At 40.8% G+C, this 26,947-nt stretch overlaps 1 protein-coding gene across 3 annotated transcripts in view; it reads right to left on the bottom strand.

The window, feature by feature from the left end:
• LOC123623006 (forkhead box protein P1) overlaps positions 1–24,918 on the bottom strand; it is a 163,273-nt gene extending 138,355 nt beyond the window's left edge. For 2 of the 3 annotated variants that reach the window (XM_045529635.1, XM_045529637.1), the window contains exons 1-2: positions 24,782–24,917; positions 8,730–8,831 (exon numbers count right to left, since the gene is read on the bottom strand). The gene's annotated coding sequence lies outside the window, so the exon portion shown is untranslated. Of the gene's footprint in view, positions 1–8,729; positions 8,832–24,781 lie in introns of all 3 variants that reach the window. The other variant, XM_045529636.1, reaches the window with a different exon arrangement.
• Positions 24,919–26,947: the final 2,029 nt, after the last annotated feature.

Here is a 26,947-nt window from a genome sequence, read left to right as displayed (position 1 = left end):
GGGCAAGTTAACTTCTCTATGCTGTACTTTCCTCATCTGTAAAATGGGAATAATAGAACCAACCCCCAGGTGGTTGTTGTACATTAGTTGACTCCTAGAAAGTATTATAGAAGTGTTTGTTATTTAACATTATAACTATTATTTTTCTGGGACTCAGTTTCCTGTTTGAAAACCTGGCTTAAATTAACCTGATTTATGGTGAATGGTGTAACTTCTCTAACGATAAGGTAGGGCTTGCGTCTTGGTCACAATATCTCAATATAGTGAGGATCAATGAATAAAATTTGAATGAATGAATGCATGAATGAGTTAAATCCACAGGCTCTGTAATACCCAACAGTTACAGAAGTAAAAAATACTATCTTGGAGATAATGGGTTCCATCCTATTTCTCCAATGGCTTGCTTTCACTTTGCTACAACTAACGTTGATAAATACCTCCAACCCAATTGAAATAATAAGCATAGGGAAAAATGATGGTGCCTTCTGATTTCAAAAGTGTATTTCTCTAAGGACTAAACTTTTCGAGCCCATCCCATATGCACAGCCTCTGCCTCAATGTGTCGTGCGCTCAGCTGGCTTTCCTGACCGGGAAGGGTGCCAGGGGAGCGCAACTACCCCCATTGTCACTTCTGGTCCATGGTGTTGCACCGAATGCTGTTATTCTAGGCTTCAGGAAATTTTCTAACCACTGGACAGGGTCCAGTGCTGTGTGCTAATGAGTTTCAGATTGGAGGACTTCACTGTGCATGTGTCAGAAAAGTGCCAGGGTTTATAGCGAGGTGGGGGCAGGGAAGAAAAGACACACAAAAAGGAAGAAAAAACAGTAGTTAAAAAATGCTGGCTACTCAAATTGACAGGGAACGTGACCTCTGCATTTCATCAGAAATTCTTGCAGACTTACAAAATAAAGGAGTTTGCTTTTATCACACACTGTGAGGCTCATATGGAAAAATGGAAAACACTACATCACTTGACCTCGGCATGCCCCCTTTCAACCACAGACAAATATTGTGTACAAAAATTCTAAATCAACTTAAGATGTTCCAAAAAAAAAAAAAAGCTTTAATTTTCTGCCTTAGACTTGATGATTACTATTTTGGTTCTTGAGATTTTGCTTAGAAGGTTCACACAGGAAAAAGACTCATAATTCCAAGAACAGTATTTTATCACTTTGGGAATAATGGTGTCATGGTCTCTGTCGGGTGGACACATGGTGGTCTACACAGCCTGTTGCACTGGAGAATAATGAGCAAGCCTCGCTCACCCAGGTCTGAAAGTCACCCAAGACTGAATCATGATTATTTGCTTACATTAACAGAACTTTAAAACCAATTTTAAACAACTTAAGGAAACTCAAACCATCTTTGCTTGGTGGTGCACTTCCATGGGAAACCAAGAGGCTTTTTCTCCCTTCAAGGCAACCAATAGGCTTGATAACAAGGCTTCTCATTATGCTATCACAGCCTATCAAAAGAAGAATCCTCCTAATTCTTTTTTCCTTGAGAAGAATCACTTCTTAGGAGAGTCTAACTCACAGAACTTTGAGTAATGAGATTATATTTCAATTTTTTTTTTTTTTTTTTTTGCCACACTTAGTACTGGGGACTTTAAAAATCCAATTCTTTCACATCCTCGAACTGTCATCAACATTTTTTCAGACGATGTCAATAAAATTGATTGCTTGCAGTTCTGAATTTTGCTCTGCACATGGAAACAATATAATTTATTTTAAAGTATTTTAGATGGGGATGGAAGGAGAAACAGAACCTCAGGAAGCCTACCCACAGCATCTGGGGTGGGGCGAGGCGTACGGGGGTGGGAAACCAGAAGCAAAGTCAATGACCCAAACGTTATAGCACGCTGGAAACTTTGACAAAAATTCCTGATGTATAAACCCTGAACCTTACTGTTGTGCTGGCTGATATGTCCCCCTGTCAGATATGAATGATGTTCCTGGAACATTAATATGTTCATTAAATTCTAACTCCCCATACTTAAAATATTCTGTACTTTGGCTCAGAGGCATCTTGACAGCTTTGTTGTAATCATACATGTGAGGCCCCCAGACTACACAGTTGTTGAGATGCCTCATACCTACAACCAATCTGTTGCTTTTACAAGTTTAATCTAGGTATTAAGGAGCTGATTGTGGAACCACGTTGATTCGACATCTTCAACTCGGCTGTGTATCACAGAAACCACTCTGGGGGGGGAGGTGACAGGCTCCCATGATGCCTAGCAACCGTACATACCTCTCACTCCCCCATCGGTAATACCACAAAATATGGCTCGCATGGTTTTCTTTCCCCCCCAAGCACAAGTGGATGACCAGCAAGGGTCCGACAGTGTTATTCCTAATTACCTTTTTTTCACTCTTGATCCTGTGGCTCTCATAATTAGTTACCTGGGGCTGCAATCCAATTTGAAGTGATGACAAGAAAGTGATCCATGAAAAAGTAATAAGTTAAATCCAATTTCAGCCTTCCTCTAATTAAATGCACATGGAACTAATGACTCCAACCCTAGCATTTCAGTGATAATGGTAATTAGCGAGGTGGGAGTCACTCTCTTTTTCAACACTGGAGGTGTAAACCACAAGGTAAAATGGTAGGAGCACTCTTAATTACATGTGTCATTTTGTCAGCAATTTACACATTTTTGACCAGTCAAGTATGTTTTTTCCCCTGTCCCTCTCCACCTCCTAGCCCCAACAATGATTATAACATACTACTCCATGTTCTAACACATGGATGCTCATAAAAGCACTTCAGACTTGAGAATAAGAAATAACTTTTCTTTGCTGTCGTTCACTGTGCACACGTGCGGCTCGTACTCTCTCTCTCACACAGCTACGATTAGGATAATCATGTAGATCTGAGTCCTCTTAACTGAAATCCAGATATTTACAGTGGAATTGGTTTTTGTTGGTCTGGTTTTATTTTTGCTTATAATATAGAAAATAGAACAATTTACTTATTTATGGAAAATATGACTCGGGGAAGGTGCTGGGTAAATGCCCATAGAAGGAGGGGCAGCGATTAACTTCTGGATGGCACACGGGTTATCTGTGGTTCTACAAAACCTGGCTTCCCATGCCGGCGCTGTCACTGTCAAGTGTGCTCTGCGGCAAGTCACTTAACCTCTCTAAGTTTCAATTTTCCTCATCCACAATGTGCTTTAAGGCTAGTGCCTACACCACCGAGAAGCCATGGGGCTGGCCCGTGTTCAGCAATGACTAAACATTCATCGTCTACCACAGTGGTCCCCAATCTTTTTGGCACCAGGGACCAGTATCATGGAAGACAATTCTGGGGGTGGGGGGAGGAGGGAGAGGAGGAGGAGGAGCAGCAGCAGCTCAGGTGGTAATGTGAGTGATGGGGAACGGCTATAAATACCGATGAAGCTTCTCCCTCTCCCCCCTCACCCCGACGCTCAACCTCCTGCTGTGTAGACCCCTGGTTCCTAAGTTTCATGGAGGACAACTGTTCCATGGATTGGGGGGCGGGGGTGCAGTGGAGCTCTGTGGCCCATCCCCCAACAGGCCACAGACTGGTACCAGTCCGTGGCCCAGGGCATGGGGACTACAGATCTACCGCACTTTCCATATGGTGACAAAGACAAGATTACATACAAAATATTAGCATAATACTTACATTTTAATGCTTAGATACATGTAATACATAATCATATAATTAAGTGTCCAAATCGGGATTTTTTTTTTTTTTTAAATAGAGACAGAGTCTTGCTATGTTGCCCAGGCTGGCCTTGAACTCCTGAACTGAAGTGATCCACCCACCTCAGCCTCCAGAGTAGCTGGGACTGTAGGTACGTGCCGCCATGCCTGGCTCAAACTGAAATACCCCGAGAGTGAGCATTATTAATAAACAGACCCAGTCAGTAGCCATGGGCTGGGGCTGCCCTAGCCAGACTGGGACACAGGGCTACCCTATATACAACTGAAGTCGAAATAGCAAAAATGAGCTAACTCACTGCATTACCACTCACATAAGAATTTTGGAGGCAAGGACAAAACATATGTAGGAAAAAAAATCTTTTAAGCAGGAGTATGAACCTGGACCCCAAGATGGACTTCTTGAAGTTCATGAAACTCCTAAAACTGGAAGCAAAATTCTGTGTGTGTGTGTGCGCGCGTGTGTGAATTTTTCAAGGAGAAGGGGTCACTGTTTCTATCATATTTTTTTAATGGCATGTGTAATCTGAAAGTCTTAATAATAACCATTTTTAAAGCATCGTTTCTGCTTGAGTGTTCCTTATCAACACTTATGTTTAGGGTTTTGGGATTCTCTAAAGTCATGTGCTAACAATGACCTCTTAAAAGGTATCAACATCTCAACACTTCATATCAATTGAAAATGCTAGGGATGCCAGTTCTAGACAACGTTAACACCAGACATTTAATAAAAATAATTAGCCTCCCTGTCCTGAATTATCTACCTTACTAATTCAGCGCATACGAATATTTTTTAAGGGTCACTATTTTAAAACCATTCCATTTCACTATCTATAACATAAAAATTGTAGTTTCCTTTAAAGGTTTCCTTCTACCAATTCATTCTTTAGTGAATAACATGGAAATGATACGAGGTACTAAGATTATATGTGGCATTAATGCAAAGCAAAAATGCTGCCTAAAGCATGTTTTATATAACTGCAAATAAAAATGCTAAAAAACACCTGCTGAATCTTGTATTTTAACCTCCTCCACTTATAGCAGGAGTCCTCATTATAATTCTGAGCTTCCAAGTGGACTGAAAGGCTGGCCTTCTGTTGGGTTTCATAATTCTTCCTTCAGGTGAAATGGCCCCCTGAGCAGGGGGCTTACGCATGACATAACCTTGGAAGGAAGAGGATGGGCAGGAGGGAAAACTATCAGATGACTGGCTTCAAGTTCAAATTCTTTATAGATGGCTTGAAACTGTGGTCAGCTTTCCACTGTAAGCAACACACAAGGTTTACTTTCTTTCCTAACTTTAATGCTGCCAGAATACACATGTACTTTTACTTTCTTAGGAGAAAATGTGTCATTTGATTTCCTTCCAGTTTATGTACTCGTGCCAGCAACTAAAATGCTTAAAGAACCAAAATGAATTACTACCCAGAAACGGTGGTCAAAGTTCCAAAATTTGATCAATAAAATTGCTCATCTACTCACAAATTAATCTTCAGCCAGTAAAGTTACACATTTTCGAGGTTATGAGTGCACCTGCACTGTTAAGCATTTATTTCACTTGTTTAAGCAATCTTCAGAAGTACATAAATATTTATAGAAGAGAGTCTACTATTTTTACTCACCTATAATTTTCTCTTTGCAGCAAAACCTTAATTCTTGTTAAAAACTCATAAGCCTCCTGAAGGCAGGGTCTGTAGCCTCGACAATTTTGTATCCAATGAACACCAGCACAGTGCCCAGTGCATTGAGGCTGTTTTGGAAATGTTCACCAAGTTGCATTTGATTAACTCGTATCATTCTGATTCTGAATTGATGATGGGGCCAATTTTCATTTTTATCATTCATCAAAGAAATTTGCAAAGTAAATTAATAGACTAAATAAAAAGACAATTTAGGTTACTAAGCAGAATATTTTTCAAGAGCTTCAGAAGCAATATCTATACCCAATTAATGCCTTCATTAATAAACCACACAACCCAAGAATGTGGCCAGCTCAGATCTGGTTCAGTGTGAGTATCTGCAAAGAGCGCCATTCCTCTCTTATTTACTCTCCTCTCCCTGAAATTAGTCCAAATTGGTGATGTTTGACTACATTTTATGATCTCTATCGAGTAACCACTTATAGCCTCCTCTAACTTTCCATTTTCTTTTGTTTGTATCATCAGCCTGTGAAACCGGAGAGCGCTGCCAAACATAAAGCAGGGAAGTGTGAGATATGCTTAAAATATGAGTCACAGTATATTTGGGGATTTGGGTTTCTTTCTTTTTTTTTTTTTTTCCTCAAGCTATCAGCAGATCAAATCCTTCTTCCCTGTCAAGCCTTCCTCTATGCAGAAGATCTGAAATTTGCTAAAATAGGTCTCTCAGTGTAGTTATGAAAGGTAAGAAGATCAGAGATGAGCACTGTTAAGATTTGCTGTAGGATTTCCCTTTCATTTCAGAGCCACTCCGGCTGAGATGCCTCGGCGAGGACATGGCATGGCAAGATATATTTAAATATGAAGGTTATTCCTTCCGCGAATCTCCAAGTTTAGATACGTATTTTTATAATGAGGTAATACACCATGTGGCCTAGGATAGTAATTTCTCCTCTGTTTGTGGAAGGCCAGCCAACCTAATAAAGCTTCCTGAACGTGCAGGACCCCACCGGGCAGCTGAGGAGACACGCGGCCACAGTCTACGCTACACACGCACCATCAACCAACCCTTTCTCTTTCTCCCCCAGCTGACTCTTAAAAGCTGGTCTAAATTCTCTGCTTGTCAACTCCTCCACTTAGGGAGTAGGAAAAACTCAAGACATCTTCTTTAGCAAAACCAGCATTCGAGATTACCCCCTCTTCCCCCACTTTTTATACAGACTGAAGTGCTCAGCAGAATGTGTTAGGTTGGTTTTGACACTGTCCTTGCCAAGAAAAACGAAGCCCTCTGTATCATACTCTTCTGCATGGTGGCTAAAAACCTAACAGGCAAGAAGAAAAAGAGCCCTCAAAAGGAAATCCCCTGAAACTTTACTTCTTATATTTAGCCCTAAAGGAACTTCGTTCATCTTGGAAGAGAAGTTACCTAAAAATGCCATATGTTTTAAAAAAGCAAGTATGAGGGAAAATAAGTCTACTATAAAAAAATCACAAATGATATTCAATACTGAAGAGCAGACAGATTGTGTATGTGTGTTTTTTTTTTATTATCTCTATCCAAAGCTCTACTATGTGTAAGATTTTTCCCCCCAATAATATATTTTCATTTTTCCAATGCACTCAAGGTCTGATAAACTCAAGAGGAGTCACAGTATTTTTCAGGCTGCGAGAACTCCAAGAGGGAGGCAAAAAGAATGGACAGTCATTTGAATCACTGAGTGACAGGCTAGGCTAGCTCCCCGTATACATTAATAAATTAGAATTTTAATTGTGTCTCTGTCTGCAGGAGCTGCCCCGGTACTTTAATATGTACCAACAATTGGCTATGTTATGGAATCTGCAATGTGGCCTCTGCTGCTGACCTCTCAAACACAATTCCCAGCCTGACTACGGAAACTGTTCAGTTTGATCCTTTCAACTTATTTGAATCCTGACAAATAAGCTCACAGCTGAAAGGTCAACACAGTCATATTTCATCCTCCGGAGCTGTTCTTAAGACATCTGCACAACAAAGCAGTCCTTATAGCACCTGACACGGGCCCTCAATGGCTCTGTGCCTCATTAAAAATGTCCCCTGCATGCACACACGTTAAAAGGCATACGGACTGGTGATAGTTTACCAAATAACTGTTTTTCGTAAGTGTTAATAAATAATGCGCACTGTCATTCAACTTTTCCAATAAAGTGTCCCTACAGTGCTGAACCTGGAGAGTGACGGTTTCCCAAGGGCATGTAGAAGAGCTAGAACTTGTTGGCCAAGGTCAGTTTGGTCTTTGAAGGATAACTTGAGAACTGGCAGTGGTTCACCCTGACCTGTGAAAAGTTAACACAAGCTAGAATTTAGGTTGACCTCGTGACCAAATTAATTGGCACCAAGTTATACACGGTGCTGATAGACTCTGCTCCCATATTTCCAGTGTGAGAAACTCTTCCTTAGCCTCCCATGTTGGGGATGCCCACCCTAAAAGTAGTTCAAACCCCATCTAGGACCTGCAAGTGCCTTATCTTGGATGTGAGCATGAAGACCCTGATTCGAGTTTCTCTGAAATTTCTATTACAATTTTCTACTCCAAGTTGAAAATCCAAATTAGGGTTTTATACACTCACTCCTTCTTCTATTCTATTAGCCCTTTGCCCTCAAGGTGCCTGAAATGGGAAGTTGCTAAAACAATCTGTTTTGGTATCTTTACATAAAAATTTCTCGCCATTTCTTATTAATGATTCAGAAACATCCTGAACACACCCACTGAGGAATAGAGTATATATTATACTCATCACAAGGTGTGATATTAAAAGTACCACATCGTCCTCAAGCCCGATAACAGTTCTTGACACTATCGACACTTTGGGATGAAACCTATGTTGCCACCTATGTCTGCCCAGGGCATTGTAGAATGTTTGGCACCATCCCCAACCTGTACCATCTAGAAGTCAGTAGCTCCTCTTTCTCGCTAGTTGTGACAACCAAAAATGTCTCTAGACATTGCTCACTGTCCCCTGGGGGGCAAAATCACCCCTACTGAGAACTACTGCACTAAAGTTTGTGTGTTTATTCCATTTCTGGCCCCAGCATGAAAGAACATGGTGACCATTCTGAGTACTGTGAACTTTTTCTCACTGGTAACCCACACTGCCTATTAAGCAACCCAACACCTCCAACGCATCATCCTCCTATTATATTGACTAATCAGTGGATCTTACTCCTAACAATAAAACTTTTGGTCAATTACCCTTTTTCCCCAAAACATCATATTCTGCTGGCAAACTAAAAATCTTCCTTCTACAGAACATCCTCTTACATGATTTACAATTCTCAACACAATCCGCTCCTGAATTGCTCATCAGCTATCCCAAAGGGTAGCATGTCATAAAAAAAAAAAAACAATTGAGAATTGTTACCTGAAGAGCTGGTTGTTTGTCATTCCTCTTGGGAGATTTTAATCCACTAACTTGCTGCTGCTGTTGCTGCTGAAGAAGGAGCTGTCTTGCCACCTGAAGTGCCTGGAAATAAAAACAGAAGAAAAACATTTGCATTACTACACAGGTTCAGGGGAGCCTTCACTAAAAGGATTCCAGGAAGTGCACTTTGGGACTGGGTCCGACTTTCCTATTTCCAGGCAAATGAAACGGCAAACAAAACTTCCCACCAGTCTAAGTTGAAAACCTTTCCAGAAGTTGTTTACATTTCCTTTGATTTGGCTAATTTCATCCACAGTTCTCAGGCACAGCAATTTGTCTAAGCAGACATTTTATCCCTACCAAAACTCTGACATAAAATTTGGGAGCATGGATGGTTGGGACTTTGAGGAAAGATGGCAGAGAGGCCGGGAGGGACCTGGGCAAAGACAGAAACCTGGCGAAACCTGGCAGGTAACACAGAGCCCTTTCCAGGAGCACCCTCCCCCCTCCCCCCAGTTCTTCTTGGCGGAACTTGGGAACTTAAGTTGAACATAACACTTTCAGTCTGGATTAGGTTATTTGGGAAGGAAGATCAAAACAGATAAGACATATGTAGGATGACCTTGATGGAATTCATAGAGAAAAACAGCAAATCTGACCTGTAGTCATCTTAAAGGGGACATTATTGTACCTGTGAGCAAAACTAGTTACATTATTACCAATGACCCTTTCTAGCTTATAAAATGGGACAGTTTTTCCTTAAAGAAAGAAATTGGGGAGGTGATATGAATTAATGCTAAAGCAAGAAGAAAACAGGAGAGTTCTCCATCATGTTGAACATATGACTGACAAATCTTTTCTAAAAGTTCAAGTAGGCCAGGCATGGTGGCTCACGCTTGTAATACCAGCACTTTGGGAGGCTGAGGCAGGAGGATCACTTGAGTTCAAGACTAACCTGGGCAACATAGCAAAACCCTGTCTCTACAAAAAATAAAAAATAATTAGCTGGGTGTGATGGTCCATGCCTGTAGTCCCAGCTGCTTGGGAGGCTGAGGAAGGATTGTTTGAATGCAGGAATTCAAGGTTACAGTAAGCTACGATTGCGCCACTGCACTCCAGCCTGGCTAATGGAGCGAAATCCTGTCTACTAAAAAAAAAAAATTAAAGTGAAAAAGAAAAAAAAAAAAGTGTCATCAATAAACCCTCATGAGGACATCCACTGTCAAAGAATTAAGGACAGGAATAAAAGCCCGCCACACACACCTTTCCAAAGAGGGCAGCAGGATCAGCCACAGAACATTGAAGTTTGTAGATACTGTGCTTTAAAAAAATCACATGAAAAGTGAGGTTTCTTGAGTCAATTCAGCTGAGAACCAAGAATGTACACATGGAAGAGATGTCAAGAATGATCATTAAACGATGCACTTTGAGTTCAGACACAAAATGAGATTTCTTGGGGGATTACATCAATAAGAATTTCTATATGGTAACTGAATTATTTGTGCATCAAAGAATAGGCACAGATAGATCACAGATGCGGTCAACTCATCAAAAGGACCTGACACTCTGATACTGTGGGGGACTGTGCTCATGTTCTCCCCTGATGGGGGGGAACAAAAAGAAAGAAAGAAAAGGACCTGATACTATAGTTTTAGAGAGTGAGCATAACGGACTTGCGATGGTAGCAAGTTCCTCCAAGAGAAACAGACACTTCATTTATTTAAGAAAATAATGCGTGTATTTGCGAGAAAAGTTATGGTGACGATGATGGAATGGGGGAAGGGTAAGAGGGCCTGGGGGCTCCTGTGCATTGAACTCAGGAGAACGGGGAGAATGAAATGGAGAGGTCAAGAGGATTACTGCTCAGGGCAGACATCTAAAAACGTGGATGCTGCCAGAGTAGTACTCCTCCTAAAAGGACAAGCTCACTAAACCAGGCTCATAACTATACAGTTGTAACAGCCACTATTTTTAAGACACTTCGTAAGGTTGAGTGGTGCCTTTGTGTTCAGGAGGCGCAAAGGAAGGCAGAGAAACAGAAGCACAGATAAACAAATGGCAGAGAAAAGATCTCGGGCGAGTGGAAGCCTTCTAGCCCTCCCTGCAACGTCCACCCCTCGTGTCCCAGGGAGGCCTTCTGCCTACTGGACTCACCACGACCAGCCCTTCGGATGGAATGCACGGGCCATTTCATCTGTGAAGGGAGAGACATATTCGAGAAAGCCTGCCTGGAAGAGCCTCGAGAAAAGAGGCTGTCTGAGAGGGGCATCTGGAAGCCAAGACGCCTGGGAGAGCTGCCTGAGACTCCAGCCTGCTGTCTCAGTGGAGGATCCACCATCGCTGGACTCCGGGTTTCCTTGTCTCCTTGGAGACGCTCAGTACACGCGTAGGTGTAAAAGTGGGCAGAGTGAAGATTTCATTTATATCATCTAAGAAAAATAGTCCCCTCTGCAAGGTGCCTGCGGGAGCAAAAGCCTCTCCTCCTACTGTATATGTTCCCTTAGCTATTTCACATGAAGGTTTTACGGCTTTTTAATGTAGGAAAGGGAACTGTTATATATTTAAGTGCTACCGTCACAGTTCCCAGAGTAATAGACTGATCGGCACAGGGGAGTCTGGCTGCCGGGTGGAAAGGCAGACAGAGGGACTACGGATGACAGTGAGAAGACAGTGTGGAAAGAAAGATGATGGGGAAGAGGAGAAAGGTTACATACATTCAGTGCTAAAATACAACAAGCAAAGAGAAACAAAGTAACAGAGACGCCACATAATTTGCCACACGTCACCCAGTATTGGGAGACACAGATCTTCGATTTTTAAATCATCAAGTCCCAGAGAAGCTAAAGTCAACTCACTCCAGCGAACGGGAAGATATTAAGTGTCTTTAAGAAAAACATTCACATACACATGTCACTATTCTTATCCGAGCATGCTCTCATAAACGCACGTGAGCAAAAGAAAGTAGAAAACTCAAACCTAAGTTTTCAACAAATGTTTCCTGGGCTGGCTCTAGACAATGATTATACATTTAAAAATTAGACACTGGAATCCTTGTACTTATTTTGCTTGTTTGAAGGGGGGGAAAAAGTCATTTTTACGTATAACATTCTTTTCAGGCTCTACATGGGGCGCATGAACTTAACGTAATCACATAATAAACCCCAGCTACTTGACATCACTTCATAGAGAGCCCCATTAAGGACAATAATCAAAGACAGGAGCATGGGGGGAAAAGGTTTAGAAACTTCTATGAATCCAAGGGAAATTTTAGTCAACTTACTGAACAGAGAACACTATAAGATAAAGTACGTGCAAACTGGCTCCCAAATTTCAGCCCCCAGATGAATATACACAGGTAAAATATCTTCATATATTTGGGACGGAGAAACAACACTAGGACAAAGAATACTTCATTTTGATATGAATTGTAATCCCACAAAAATTCCCTGGCCTTGTCATGAGTATCTTAACAAAGTTGAGGCAAAGTATTACCTACCCCAAAATAAAATTAAAATAAATTTAAAAATCACCGTAGGTCTCAGCAAGAGTTTTAAAACCTAATTGAGTATAACTTACAACATGCTTTGAAATCACCCACTAAAGGATTTTTTTTCTGAATTTCCATGATATATAAATCACTGTAATCTAGATTTTACACTTTTTTTTCTTTTTTTTTTGAGACAGAGTCTCACTCTGTTGCCCGGACTAGAGTGCCATGGCGTTAGCCTAGCTCACAGCAACCTCAAACTCCTGGGCTCAAGCAAACCTTCTGCCTCAGCCTCCCAAGTAGCTGGGACTACAGGTATGCGCTACCATATTTGGCTAATTTTTTCTATATATTTTTAGTTGTCCAGCTAGTTTCTTTCTATTTTTAGTAGAGATGGGGTCTCGCTCTTGCTCAGGCTGGTCTGGAACTCCTGAGCTCAATCCTCCTGCCTCAGCCTCCCAGAGTGCTAGGATTACAGGCCTGAGCCACCGCGCCCGGCCTGTAATCTAGATTTTAAATTGTCACAGGCAGAAAGGGGCAATAAATCTTTAGTGACTAAGATCATGTATTTGGGCATTATAATACAAATCTCTGGAATCTCCCATTTGCAAAAAGCCAAAAATGCTTATTATCACGTTTATTATTGATCAGTGGAAAATTTGGGATGACTGATGAGATCCCCTTTGGAAATTGCACCAGAGTCCCATGTTCACTGTGTTTCCCATGCATGATGACTTTGACAGCCATTTTAACTGTTATTGTGCATCAAAACCAGATTAATGTCCTTCATCTCAGACCACACTGTCTAAACCTCTGAGATTGTCTTTATTGCAATACAACTGAGGAGTGAGAATGGACTTTTCCTATTTTCATAACAGTATCTCAGTCACAACTGGAGAAAAGTCCCTTAGGATACACTGTTTGAAGATAAAATGAGATCCTCTGGATCTAATAATGAGGTGTGTAGATATGTGTTTGTGTGTGTATGAGACAGAGAGAGGGAGAGGAGGAGGAGGTTTAAGAGCAGGGAAGCAGCAGAAAGAGAGAGGCAGCAAGACAGAGAGAGAAAGGATATGAACCAATGAAAGAATTTCACTTTTAAGAAGCAAGGATCAACTCCGACTCAAGTTCCAGATCAATGGCTAATGTAAATAACTTAAAAGGTTCAATCCAATCTCTGGAGACCTTTTACTTTTGGTGGTGGTTCCTGGACTGGGTTGAGTCAACACTTCCTTTATAACAGATGCGACAATTGCCTGGCACTGAATAACTTGGAGCTGTATTTTAGCACTAGGTTCAGGTTACAGTAAAGACACAGTTTAAGGATGTCACCACAGAGTGGAGGTGAATGATAAAACCAGATACTCAGAGCCCAGGTGCATACACTCACATTTACTTTCCTTCAACAAACTAAAAGAAATGGCTCTGTACACTAGGAGAGAAAGGCACTACCTTCATCTGTGGATGGGCCCATCTCCAATCGATGCCCCGATCTGCAAAGGGGTTGGAGCTGCCTCATGGCTGGCGTGCCATGGTCCACAGCCAGCTCTGAGCCCTCAGAGAGTCAGTGAGATTGGTGCCTGGCTGCTAGTTTCGGTCGGCCATGGGAACCTGGGCATCGTTGACACACCTTCCATTCTATTGGTTCAAGATTGCTTCATCTCATCAGTGCCTTCACATTCTTAGTAAATAAGTGCCATCTGTTATTTACAAATTATGTTTTACATAACATGTTTACAATTTTTGAGCTATTTACATTTCAAGTTCATAGCAGGTGCTTATGTTTTAGGGGCTAGGTAATCCTATGTTTAGCATGTTTATGAAGGTAGCTGATGCTCAAAAACATGTCTACCATATTTTAAGAAACATCAACAAGTTTATATAAAATATGGTTTGAACAGGCATGCACACACACACACATAAAGCAAGCTGGTAGAAGGAGAAAAATCTTTATGAAACGTTTTGCGTAACACACTTCGTGACAAGGTCTGAGATAAGCACTGACACATGGAGGACTTGAACAAATATGACTAATTGGAAAGTTTTTGGTCATGGGTTTATCACCTGTTTTGTATTATCTGTCATATATTGGCCCATCAAATAAGAATGGTTTTTACTTATTTAAATAGTTGAGAAAAAATAAAAAGAAAAATAATATTTTGTGACATGTGAAAATTATATGGAATTCAAATTTTGGTATGCACCAATAAAGTTTTATTGGAAGACAGTCAAGCGCATTCACTTGTACACCGTCCATATCTGCTTTTGTGCTGAAGAACAAGAGTGAAGCACTTTAGACAGAGACTGAACGGCCCTCGAAACCTGAAAGATTTCCTATGTGGCTCTTTATAGGAAAAGTTTGCCAACACCTGTCTAAGATTGCTATCTGTACTGTGAGATCCCACAAAGATTCCACTGGGCAGACTTTTATATAAATAACATCTTTCAATCAATTTCCCAAAATAATTTTATCATGTAGCTAAGAAGCAAGAACATTATTCATTAGCTGTTCTTACAGCTCAAATTCAATGTTGATTTTTTCTGAAAAGGAAATACATCCATGTGCTCCTCTACCTGAAACTGTTCAGAACTTGTTGCAAGCTTTGAATGTGTGTTTCTTCTTGTAGGTAATTGATTAAATCAGTGTGAGATCCTGAGCACCCTCAGAATAAAGACAGCATGTGCCTTACTGGCCAGTTATTTCCTGTCTGCCCTGAGAAATTGTCCCATTTCCAGCTTTAAAGGCTGGTCTGAGTCAGGCATCCTTCCTCTAATTTCTTTCCTAGACTCTCCCCACCCCTCAAGATCAAACTGTTTCTCAGATAATTTCACTGGCTAATCAACAGTCACTGCGCATATGGGGGTGGGAGGAAAATCTAGTAAAAAAAAAAAACACAGCAGCAGCATGGGAAGATCAGTAGGAAAGTAGGAAAGAAGTCATGTTCTCTCCTGTATTTCTCATCTTCTCCATATACTTTCAGTCCGTCTAAAGAGTCTTTTCCTCCTAAGCTAATTTGCTACCTTAGTTCAACCCCGCAACCAACTACCATCTTAACACGAGCGCTCATCATTTAACACAATCTGACAATCACTCTTTTGCAAGACCCAGGACTGAGTATGCAGGGAAACCCATCACCTCGTTGCTTTAAACACAGCAATCATTCCAGTGTAGGAGAGAAAGAAGGCTTGTGGGTCACTTAAAAAAAAAAGAAATGACAGTGGCTTTGCAGAAATACAAGTGTTCACTCATACAGAATCAATAGCATTCCAAGGCAGCAGGTTCTCCAAACTGAATTTTTTTTTTTTAAATTATGATACTTTACAAATGGAGTGCTTGGTTATCACAAGACAATGGGAGAGTGAGGGATTCTAATGATTGTGAAAATATTAGATGCCCAAGGAGAGATTCCGATTCTAATGACTGTGTAAATACTAGATACACAAGGAAAGGAAGGACGACGGCAAACCATCAAGTCATGTTCTTGGCGTCATAAGTGAAAAACAGGGCGTAACAATCATTCATCAGAGAGCCTTTAACTGTCTCTTTGTACCAGTCACTGCTCAGTTTATTCTATGATACTACAAATAAGGGTGTGGACTCTGAACATTCATTGGTAGTAAATTCACTTGACTCAACCCTTAAAAGCAGGCACAGCAGACAGCAAAGCTTTAGATCAGTTGGCATATGGGATTTGAATCAGTGACCTAGAAGGGAGAGTTTTCCTAGCATCATGCATCCTTCAGAGTTCTGACAGCTAGACAAAGTATCCTAGTCTTACAAAGCATTCAATAACAGCTCATATTTAGCTAGGGAATTTTGTGGGGATTTCTTAAAATGTTCCACAGTCTTTGCAAACAAGTTTATGAGACAGTATCAAGAGAAAAAGTGGAGCAGAGACAACTCCACTCTTAAAGCATTGTAACATTATGTGTTTGCGTTAAATTCAAAAGGGACAGGAAATAGAAAAGTCAAAGTTCTCCACTGTCATCACTGTCCTAACTGCAGAAGGAGATACAGTCCCGGGCTCACGGGTATTGTCATCCCCATCTGTGGTGGGTGGGGATGCGATAAGGCCATGCCAAAGCATCCCCTCCAGTCTGGGACCACTTGATCGTCCCGCACCAGCCTGCACTTTTCTATTAATAGATCTATTTTCAACACTAGGTCTCACAGATACTTCCAGACATGATTCCATATTCTCTAAGCTATATGCAGGATGGTTATCCCTGCTATGATACCTATTAGATATGTTCCCTTTTTTTTTTTTTCATTTTAGAATTTGACCAGTACTGCAAAGACATGAGCATAGAGGATAAGTCAGGAGTACTATTTTGTTTGTTTGTTTTATGGTCAGCAATTTATTTGCTAGAGTATATTTTCTTAGGAGGAAAAGATGGCGGACAATATTTTGTTTTTCCTTTATTTTGTAGAATAACTGGGATGAGGGGGAAGAGAACTGTGCAACAGAGTTCTTGCACCACGCACGCCATGATTTGCCAGTATTAGTGCTGAGAACCCAAATGCCATCCCGTGCACTGACTATAGGAGACGTGGGCACAGAGAGATACCGGAAGGCCCAACACAGGGGGAGGCATTCTGCTACATGCCCCACCCCCAGAGGAAACCTAGGAAGCAGAAAGGGCTCAGCAAACCCTATAGTCACCTGCAATTATGAGTAACCTCTTTTATTTGGAAGGCATAGAGAAGATACTTCCCACCCAAAAAGGTAAAAGATAGGAATTTTCATGAGACCAAAAAAAAAAAAAAAAAAGGTCGGGGGGGGGCGGGGAGGGACATCTACCATCCTCTTGCAAAATCAGGTGAAGTAAGTTTAATGTCTATAAACAGTCAGGAAGTCTGTTTGAAGTCTCTTAGAAGAGAGAAGAAAAAAAAAAAAAGAAAAGAAAAAACCACCATCATACTCCTCCTCCTGTTAACACAGGGCCCTATAACCACCTTGTCCAGGCACCGGCTGGCTGCTCCTTACTGGAGCCAGTGCCAGACGCTGAATCACTACCACTGAGTCTCCAGCACCTGAGTTGTCTTTGGAGGAATTCCATTCAAGCACTGCCCAAGCCTGAGCCTGTTCAGCTCAGGAGAGTTGACAAGATCACTGCCTGGGATGCTACGACTCTAGGCAACATTAGCATTGCAATGAGGTAAAACAGAAGTGAAGTTCATCAGAAAACGTCTAAAATGTTAAGTGGGATGTTGCATCAAACTCTTATTTCCCCTTGTTTAAGACGCGATTATGTTTAAAAATAAATACATAAGTTGGCCCAGTCCTTCTCTGGGTTCCCAAGGTAAACAAAATAAAAAATAAAACAAAGGGCCAAACATAAGGATAAATGAATCAAGGGGCTCTATTAACTCATTGTATTAACCCACTGTTTTCTGCAATTGCCTTTTATGAGGGTGCAACCCAGCAACTCTCACTATGAATAATTCAGATTCACATCTTTTTGTACCTCAGAATGAGACTTGCTAATTTTGAAGCTTGTGGAAGATCTGCCTAGAATTAAGCTAAAAATAATGGAGGATTTTCCATGATTTTGCTAGTAACACTGAAACTATTCCTGCTCAAACAAATATGATGCTGTATTCCTTTTATTCTTGTAATATAAGTCACACATCCTCAGGATGCCCTAAGAAGCAATTAACACCTATGAATGCTTTGCTTCACAAAGTACCTTCCTTCTCCTGCCTTAATTTTGGGCAAAGCAGCAAAGAGTGAAAATGACTTTGAGGCAACATTCCAGGAGAGATAGAATACAAAAGAAGGAAACAGAAATGGGAAGGCAGGAAAGGCCCAGACAAAACTAAAAGTCCAAAATGTGAAACTACTCACTCTTGGCCAAATATTAGGATGGGGGAGGGAGGCTTGAAATCCTAATATTCTCCAATAATTTGCATTTCTTAAAGCAGTTGTTGCAAACAGCAAAGGCTTACACTGAGTAACAATTTAAGAAATGAGGAGCATCTAGAAACACTGGGGCAAGTGTAGCATAATAACCTCCTTGTGTTTAAGACACTAAAATAAAAAACAATGCAATGAATTGTTTACTATGTACCAGGCACTGTGCTAGTTAGTTGCTCTACATTAATTATTTTATTTCTTCTTCCCAGCACCTCTAAGGGAGGTAGGGGAGGTTTTATAATTCTTGATTTAAAATGGACAAACAGAGATTACGAGGTTCAATGACTTGCCCAAGGTCACAAGTCTAGCCAGTGGCTAGGATGGATAAACAAAAACAAACAAACATTGTCTAGTGAGAACTTGATACTCACATTGTACCAAGGTCACTGATTAGACCCAACAATGACCACAATCTCTGCAAATGGCTATGCAGCCCTACAGAGCCAAACATGCATGGATGACCGTAGGTCCCTTTGCCTCCAAAAGGAAGGAAAAGGCCTTTTCATGGTGCCACATCTTCTAACTTTAATCTCTCTTCTTTTACCCACACAAGAGACTTGCTTTTTTCAGCCCATCATTCCATTCGCAAGACTCTTTGCGCTATGACCATATCCACAAGCCTTCCCTCCCCTGTTCCCTGCCACATTGACGAGGCATCCAAGTATCTTCTCCATCTAAATTCTATCTTTCCCTCAAAACACTGTTCACAGTCCAATTCCTCCAGGCAGCAGTGTTCCCTGATATCCCCAGACCCAAGGGACCAGCACTGCTTCTGACTCCCTGTAGCAGCATCCTGTGTTTCTATTGTGCTGGCAAACTCCACCAGGCAGACAGGAAGGAATTCACAAGCCCGGCTATCTCTGCTCTCTCTCACGCTGTGTTTTCACCTCCCTGGCTATCTGACTTCATCCATCTTCTCTTGGAATATTGATGCTGTCACCATTACCCCTTGATTCTCAGCCCTTCTTCAAGCCCGAATCTGGACAAGTCTCCCCGTTCCTTGGTTAAACTGAGCCAAGGTTGGATTTTTTCAAAATAAGCTTTTCATAAAAGCAAATAATGGAAAGGCAGAGCTAAGAGAGCGCAGATTTTTTTTTTTCCACAATTTCACCGAACTCCGGTTTCAGTTCATGCTTCTAGACACCTGTATCTTACCCTTCACCTTCACCTAAGTTAGATCTACCTCTCTTGACTCACGTGGCACAGATTTCAGGTCCAGTAGGATTTCTAGTCCCTGTTTTTAACCAACTGTAGTCTCTCACAGTCTGCTAATAATTACATCCCTCTTCTTTTTCTTTTGGTGGTGGTGGTGAGGGTGTTAAATTACTGCCGTATTAAAAAGTGCTCTGGTCTCTGGTCATTGAAGATCAGGAAGACAATAAAAAAGTTACAGTTTTTTTTTTTTAGTGTTTATTTCCAGACAAGTACTAAACAGTGCAGATCCATTATTTCATTCCATTTTCACAATTCTTTGAGGTATTATTGCAATCAGTTAACAGATAAGGAAACGTAGGACGAGAGAGGTTAAACTGTAAAGATTATGTGATATATGCATGTAAAGTCCTTAGCACTACATCTGGTACATGTAAGTTATTTAGTAAATGGAAACTATTCCTATAATGTACAATATATTGCCCCATGCATAAGAGAGAGAATATATTTTGTCAGTGGAAAGCAAAGATTCCTTTTTCCAAGTGATCTCAAACCATTGGGCAGCCTCTTCACGGAAACACTAAGAAAAATTGCAGCATTCTCTGTTGAACCCAAAGGAATCTAAGGCAGTCAACTTTCATTGTAAAAGGCAGACTGAGGACAAGAGGGGTTATGTGATTTACCTGCAGTCCCACAGACGATTTGCAGCTGAGAGTCCTGGCTCCTTCCAGTGGCAAAGGGATTTGAGCAAATATGACTCCTTATGACCCTCACCAAACCTTCACCCTGTGCCTTGCCAATTCCAATGCAGGAATGTCTGCCTAAGAGGCCAAATCAGTGAGCTAGAAGAGATGATGATAGTCATATGACGCTACTGATGAAGAAGGAAATGATCACTAACACTGAATGCCAACTGTGTATCTAGATTGTTTCTAAATTGCTTTACATAAACAGAAAGTTAATGTAATGTGGCCAAGGTCACACAGCCTGGATAGAATCCCTTTGCTGTACTTTAAGAACAAAGTACAAACAAAAACGGCCACTAATCCGCAGCTACGCAAATTTGGAATTCTTCTATTCACATGGAAGTAGAACTATTTGCTTGACATGACAGATTTTTAAGAAAAAATTAGACACGTTTAGGACAATATATTCAGTTAATCTAAGCCACAGACAAAGGTAACTTTGCAGTGAATTTTTTAAAAGATTATATCCTGTGGTGGATATAGATTGCAGCACAAGAAAAAAGGTTTGATTGGTTTAGTCAAGGAATTAGAAATGCTTTCTTTAATGGGTGATTAAAAACAAAACTGTGCTGATCTGATGCATAGTTCTGCTCACAGAGTTATGCTCAAAGAGTGACAATGATCTTTGGAACCTGCAGTTACCAAAATTTAGCATAAGGTAGAACTTGAGTCTCCAGGCATGAAGCAACAAGGATTTCTTGGGAATTTGGGGGAATTACTGACCTTGAGAGAGATACAGAAATTCCAAAGAAATAGAAGTTTGCTTTAAAAAACATTAACATATTTCTACAGAAGCAGCATACATGGTAGTTAAGTACCCACCAGTCATTGCGCCTGGATTTAAAGCCCAACTCCACCATTTGCCAGCTGTGTGACCCTGAACAAGTTACTTAACCTCTCTGTGCCTTAGTTTCTTCATTAGCGAGAATGGGAGGAAATAACAGTACCTACATCATAATTAATACATGTAAAATGTATAGTCTGGAGCCTGATACCTAGTAAGTAATAAGAGATTTTTAAAAGTGCTTTATAAATGAATATTGATTATGAAAGTAGTAAGTTCATGGTAGAAGATATGAAAAATACATAAATGAATTAGAAAAATAATAAAAAAAATCAAGTGTGATACCATTACCTACACATGACACATTGTCAACATTTTGGGACATGCTTAAGAAAAGCAATTTTCTTAAGCAAAACTGGAATCATTATTTATGGTCTTTTGAAAATTGCTTTTGAAATTAAAGGCACATTGAGTATAGATTTATTTCAAATCTCATCTCTATACGCAGGTTCCAAAAACACAGCCCAACTATCACTACCCTACTCTAGAATCTTCTGTAAAAGCTTTCAACAGAAGACTCAGAACAGCAGAAAGCACCCAACTAATTTTTATATTACACTTAGTAACCATAGGAAGGATGCCCAAGGCCTCCAGAATTGAAGAATCACACAGTAACATGTAGCATTAACAGAATGTTTCAATTCCTTTGCCCCCAAAGCATGTAACTACAGAACAACTTCTCACTGACTGCATGGTCAGTAAGTAGCACTGTAACTCGTTCTTTGCAAAGAACAAACTAACTTGATTTCTGTGGAAGTTAAGTTGCCAACATTATATCGGGTTAAAATGAAACAGAACAAAAATCAGAACTTTCAGTCCATGCTGCATCTTTAAAAAATACATCCTAACTGACGCTAAATAGATTGAAATTAAGCATGATTAGTCTTTACCATCTCCTCCCTCCCACCAGCATCAACATCACGCACTAGCTATATTTTCCAGTCCAGTTTCTTCAGGGTAAAACACTTTCTCATGAGACTGCTTGTGGTCAGAGCTGACTATGTCACAGGAAAAACGCTTCTCATGATCTCTAGATCATACCCCTTCCAGGTCTAGCCTGAGCCTTAAATACAGACACACCCGGAAACTGTAAACGATTTTAACAACAGGACTGTTTCCCACCTCAAAAGTGGGATAATCTATGCAGCCTACCTATGTCCTTAGGGTGTCCTGAGTATTAATGAGTTAACATTAGTCAGGCACTTTGATTTCTGCAGACAAAGGGCTCTGTATAAGTACAAAGTATGATTATCCGACCCAACTGCTTTTTGGAGAGTCACCCGGGATGACAACAGAGGAGGCAGAAAAGCTACTGTTTCCATCATAGTCCTCTCAAGAGAGAAGCCACCTCCCAGTGACATGCAGGGCAATACTGGTGGGAGCTACACTGTGTCTGAACCTCTGTTGCACTGTTCCCTTATATAGTCAACGAAGAGGGAATCCCTTCTGTGTGCATATTTTCAACCCACATTCCAAAACACTATAGGCAACAAAACAGATTTTCAGCTGTGATTTATAGCGCTTGATACGACTGGGCCAGGCACTGTGCTGGGATCATGCACATCATTTTTTTCAGATGTATACAAGTGAGGAAGCCCCTACAGAAAACCATGCTCTAGTTTTTAAAGAAACGTGCCAATGTGTGCACGTGCATCAGCAAATGCCTTTGTAATAAGAATGCAAACTCCACTTGAGAATTAAAACCAAAAAAGAAAAAAAAAAGATAAATTTTAGTTTGCTTATTTTAAAATCTAGATTTCACATAGATTGGAACCTTTCCCTTGGCCCCTGGAGGAGCCGATTTGAGATAATGACAACCTTGAAGATCATGAAACACATTACATAATATTAAAGACTACAGGTATTTTTGAGGGATAGAGTCATATAGGTAGACTGTGTTGCAGCACCTGCCTGATGTTTTTAAAAAGAGGAGCAAAATATTGGGCCTCTAATAAATCATGTTGTACCCTGGCCACAGACATTAGATCTGAAATCAGAATGTGGTCTTCAACAAAACTGTAAGAGCTACTGACTTGTCCAGTGGTACCATGAGTTCAAACACAGACATACACACCCATAAAGTAGAGCTACTGAGGCAGGCCTACCTAAGCAACGTATCTAGAAACAGCCTAACTACTGAACAAATGAATCCTGGTAAATCTTGTCCCATAAAACCATATGCTGCAATACACTGATTCTCTCAGTGAAAAGCCTGGCAAATTCTCAGAAGGTAAAAAGGCTCCGGAGCCTTCAGGGTTAACTCAGTTGCCTTTAAAAGAAAAAGGACACATATAATTTCCTTTTATCATAAAACAATGCATTTATTATTTTCTGTATATCTGTTAAAGGGCATGGCTTTCTGAGTGGAAAACAAAACAGAACTTGGTCACATGTTTATTTGCTTCAGCTACTCCCTTCCCCTTCTGATAAATAATCAAACATGCCATCCAGAAAAAACAAAACCAGCGAGCTGGGAAATTTGATGGTCATCAAATAGACTGAGATACCAAGAAAAGCAGCCCACTGTTCCCACACTGAGTTTTCAGCCCCCACACCTACACTAACATCTGAGTAAATACCTTCAGTCACTCTTTCCATTTTCCCTGCAATTACTCCTACTGTTAAACAAATTGTCCTTAAGGCAGTCACAAACATCTTATTTTTTTCTTGCAAAGGAGAACAACTTCTGAACATTCAAAAAGCCATGGCAGCCACAGCAATACACACACACACACACACACACACACACACACACACACACACACACACAAACTTATTTTATGTATTTAAATGTTTCTTCCATTAGAGGTTTGGACAACTACAGAGCATATTTCTTTCTCTCTTCTGAGAGATACTGTTTTAGACAGTAAAATTTAAGGATATTTAGTCTGGGGACTAACAAACAATTAGTAGTAACAATTCCCTTAAGATCAAAAGAGCTAATTTTCCATTTCCTGTCTATTCCCTGACCAGTAAATAGTTTAAAAAAAAAAAATTAACACCTGCCTTACCAATTACAGTGAAGTTGGGAGTCAGGATTGAGGGGTGTGGAGGGAGGGGGGAGAGGCAAGAGGAATGACTACAGCCAGGAAAAGGTGGAACCCTTTAAACAAAAATGCCAAACCATGTGTTTAAAAAGTCATTTCAACAGAAAGGACCAAGAGAGCAGTTACATCGTTCTTCCACACAGAGCAAAGGGGCAGCTGGAGTCCGAGGGTTTTCCCTGCCATACTAATTATGCACAAAGAAAATTTTGAAAAGAGCCTCCCAACATCAAAGTTAACAACCATCGCTGAAAGTGAGGCAGGCTTTCCCTTTCCTTTTGCAGCCCACTCCACTGAAACAATAGTAATATGAATGAGATAATGACCATGCGTGTTTCAGCACTCTGACTTTTATTGGCATGAAATTGGTACAAATATTATCAAGACCGATTTACAAATGATGACGGTGGCATGATGCAAACATCAGAGCACAATTCCGTAGACGCAGAATTACAAAGGCACCATCCCCGTAGTCTCTTACTACTTGTGATAACAGGAAGGAAAAGAAGGCAACACAAAACAATGTCACAAGCAGCAGAGAGAGGTTCTAACCTGCGTTCAGCCCATAAAACTCTCCTGGCAACACACGGCTGCCTACTTAGCTGATACTATCCAAAGACACGTTTGAAAGCAAGGGAGTGGAATTAAACAAGAAGTTAGAAGGAACCAGTCCTCTCAAACCGCTAAAAAGAAAAAAAAAAAAAAAAGCCTTTGATGGAGAAAGGGAGGGAGGGAAGAGAAAAAAAGCAGTAAACAAGTTGGATCATCTTATTTTGCCCTCCAGAGAATGTCTGCACAAGAACGGATCCCTAGTCTCAAAGTTTAACCCAGCAAAAACGTTCTTTTTCTCTGGACACTTACAGAGAAAATGAAGAGTTTGACGAAGGGAGCCCGTACTGTCTGCCTTTGGATTTCCGTCTTCTTGCTGTAGATGGGTTCTGGCTGTTTCTGTGAAGCGGGGGTTGCCGAGTGGTAAAAAAGATGTTTGAATAAACAGGAAGTGCTGTGCGGCTGAAGCACACTCGAGGAGAAAACACACTGGAACACTGCCCTTTGTAGGCAAACCTCAGGGAGGTTTGCCTCCACAGTAGCTGGCTGGGCTCTCACTAAATGACAAAGAAACCACAAGAATTCCTCAAGTAATTCTTCACTTTCAAAGTTGAAAGATCAGTGCGAGCTTGCAGGTAATTTTCAAAGTTGCATTTAGCACTTAAAGAAATCTATTAATGCCACACGTATCTGAATCGCTCCAGGTCTGCAAGCAGCGACATAGCACATGCAGTGCGCCCTGGCTAGACCAAGCCCTAGCCAAACACAGCTCATTCACGCAAATACACACCAACAGGGTTTCGGGAAACCTGCTCTGGAGATATTTTTGTGGTGACATTTACATAGCCAAGATGCTTTAAAAAAAAAAAAAGAAGAAGAAGAAGAAAGAAAGAAAGAAAATTCAGATTTTGCAGACTTTAGAGGATTTTGTCATATGTATTTTTAAAGAACACATCGTCCCGAATTCTAGGGATATGCCCTGGATCTCCCTTTTCTTTACATTTTCCTTCTCTGCGATCAGCCAAACTACCTGTTTATCTTAAGATGCCTACCTTGACTACTTGCACACTCCTTAACCCACTCCTAACTAATTATCAAAGTCCTGTCTTCTGTCACCCGGGTAACTTGACAGATACTGTAAAGAAAAGTAAACTGCTGAAGGCATAGCAAGTCAGCTCGAAAAATAGGATGAAGAGTTGAGCAGCCATATTCAATTTAAAAAAAAAAAAAAAAAGGAGGAAGAAAAGGATTCCTTCCGAAAATGTACTGCTGTTGTGGCAATGTTCTGCCACGGAAGCAACTGATTTGTTATTTAGCGTGGAATGCTGGACTGTCTGTCATCCAGGTGCTAATACTCGGCTAAAATAACTCATTGGGAGCTGTCAGTGGGATGTTTACATAGGCCCCAATCTTTTCTTCATAGAAGGAAATTTTTTACTGGAATTCATCTTCTTTTGATCTCACATTCAAAGCAACGGCAGCTTGATAGACATTCAAGTCTGAAAGCAAATCCAGACGCTGAAGATAAACCGCCAGAATATGACAGGCAGAAGCATCTAAAGCTTATAAAAATGAAGAGAACAGCATGTCGCCTGAGTATTACAATAGCAGAAATCAAGAGACATATTAGGTGGAACTGATCAGCCACAAAAACAGTTCAAAAGGCAGATCATAGACACAGAGGACTAGGCGAGAGGAAAAAAAAAAGGGAAAGATCTGGTTTACTGCCTGCCCTCCCGCCTGAGCCCCGCGCCTGCCTCTCCACTTTTAGGAGGGGTGGAGTATCCAATGCAAATGTTCCTCTCTTACTCAGCTGGTCCAGCAAATGAGTTCCGAGCAATCCATTTGCAAGGGGCAGGGGAAAAGGCAGACTCTTACCTTGCTCAGTGTCCAACATGCTGCATTTTATTAGCATCCCCTATATCTGCTCTGAGATGCAGCATCAAAAGGCACACAGCCTAGGCACCGTTGAAGTGGGCGGTCAGGAAAACCATCTTTCAACAGAAGAGCTATAAGTAGTTCAAGATGGAACTAGAGGGCTCTATTCAGTCCAGCTCCCTAAAATGGCTTGTGACTGAATGAATGCAAATGCTCTAGCCTCAGTCACACACATAGATAGACACGTTCTGTCCTACAGATACATGTAACCGCTCAACACCTAGTAGCTTTCAAGCCAACACTTAGTAAAGCCTTAAGGGAATTATTGTAAGAACTTTCTTAGAGGCACACGATTCTTTCTTTTTTTTAAAAAAAATAAATAAATAAAGCCTCTTATTTTAATTAGAGTCAGTGTGTATAACAAAAAAGTAATTCTCCTAACAATTTTGTACTTAGAGCTGTTTGTTAACAAATACTGAATGGGAACAAGCAGCATCAGGTTAAAGGGCAACAGAATTCCACATTATAATTTAGCCTGCGGTTATTCCTGATTGCGAACACCCTCTGGGACTGCAAAGCAAGATTTTCTTTTGCAGCATG

This window comes from Lemur catta, chromosome 18 (genome assembly GCF_020740605.2).
Source record: "Lemur catta isolate mLemCat1 chromosome 18, mLemCat1.pri, whole genome shotgun sequence".
Lineage (NCBI taxonomy): Eukaryota > Metazoa > Chordata > Mammalia > Primates > Lemuridae > Lemur > Lemur catta.
This window is presented reverse-complemented; position numbering and strand designations above follow the sequence as displayed.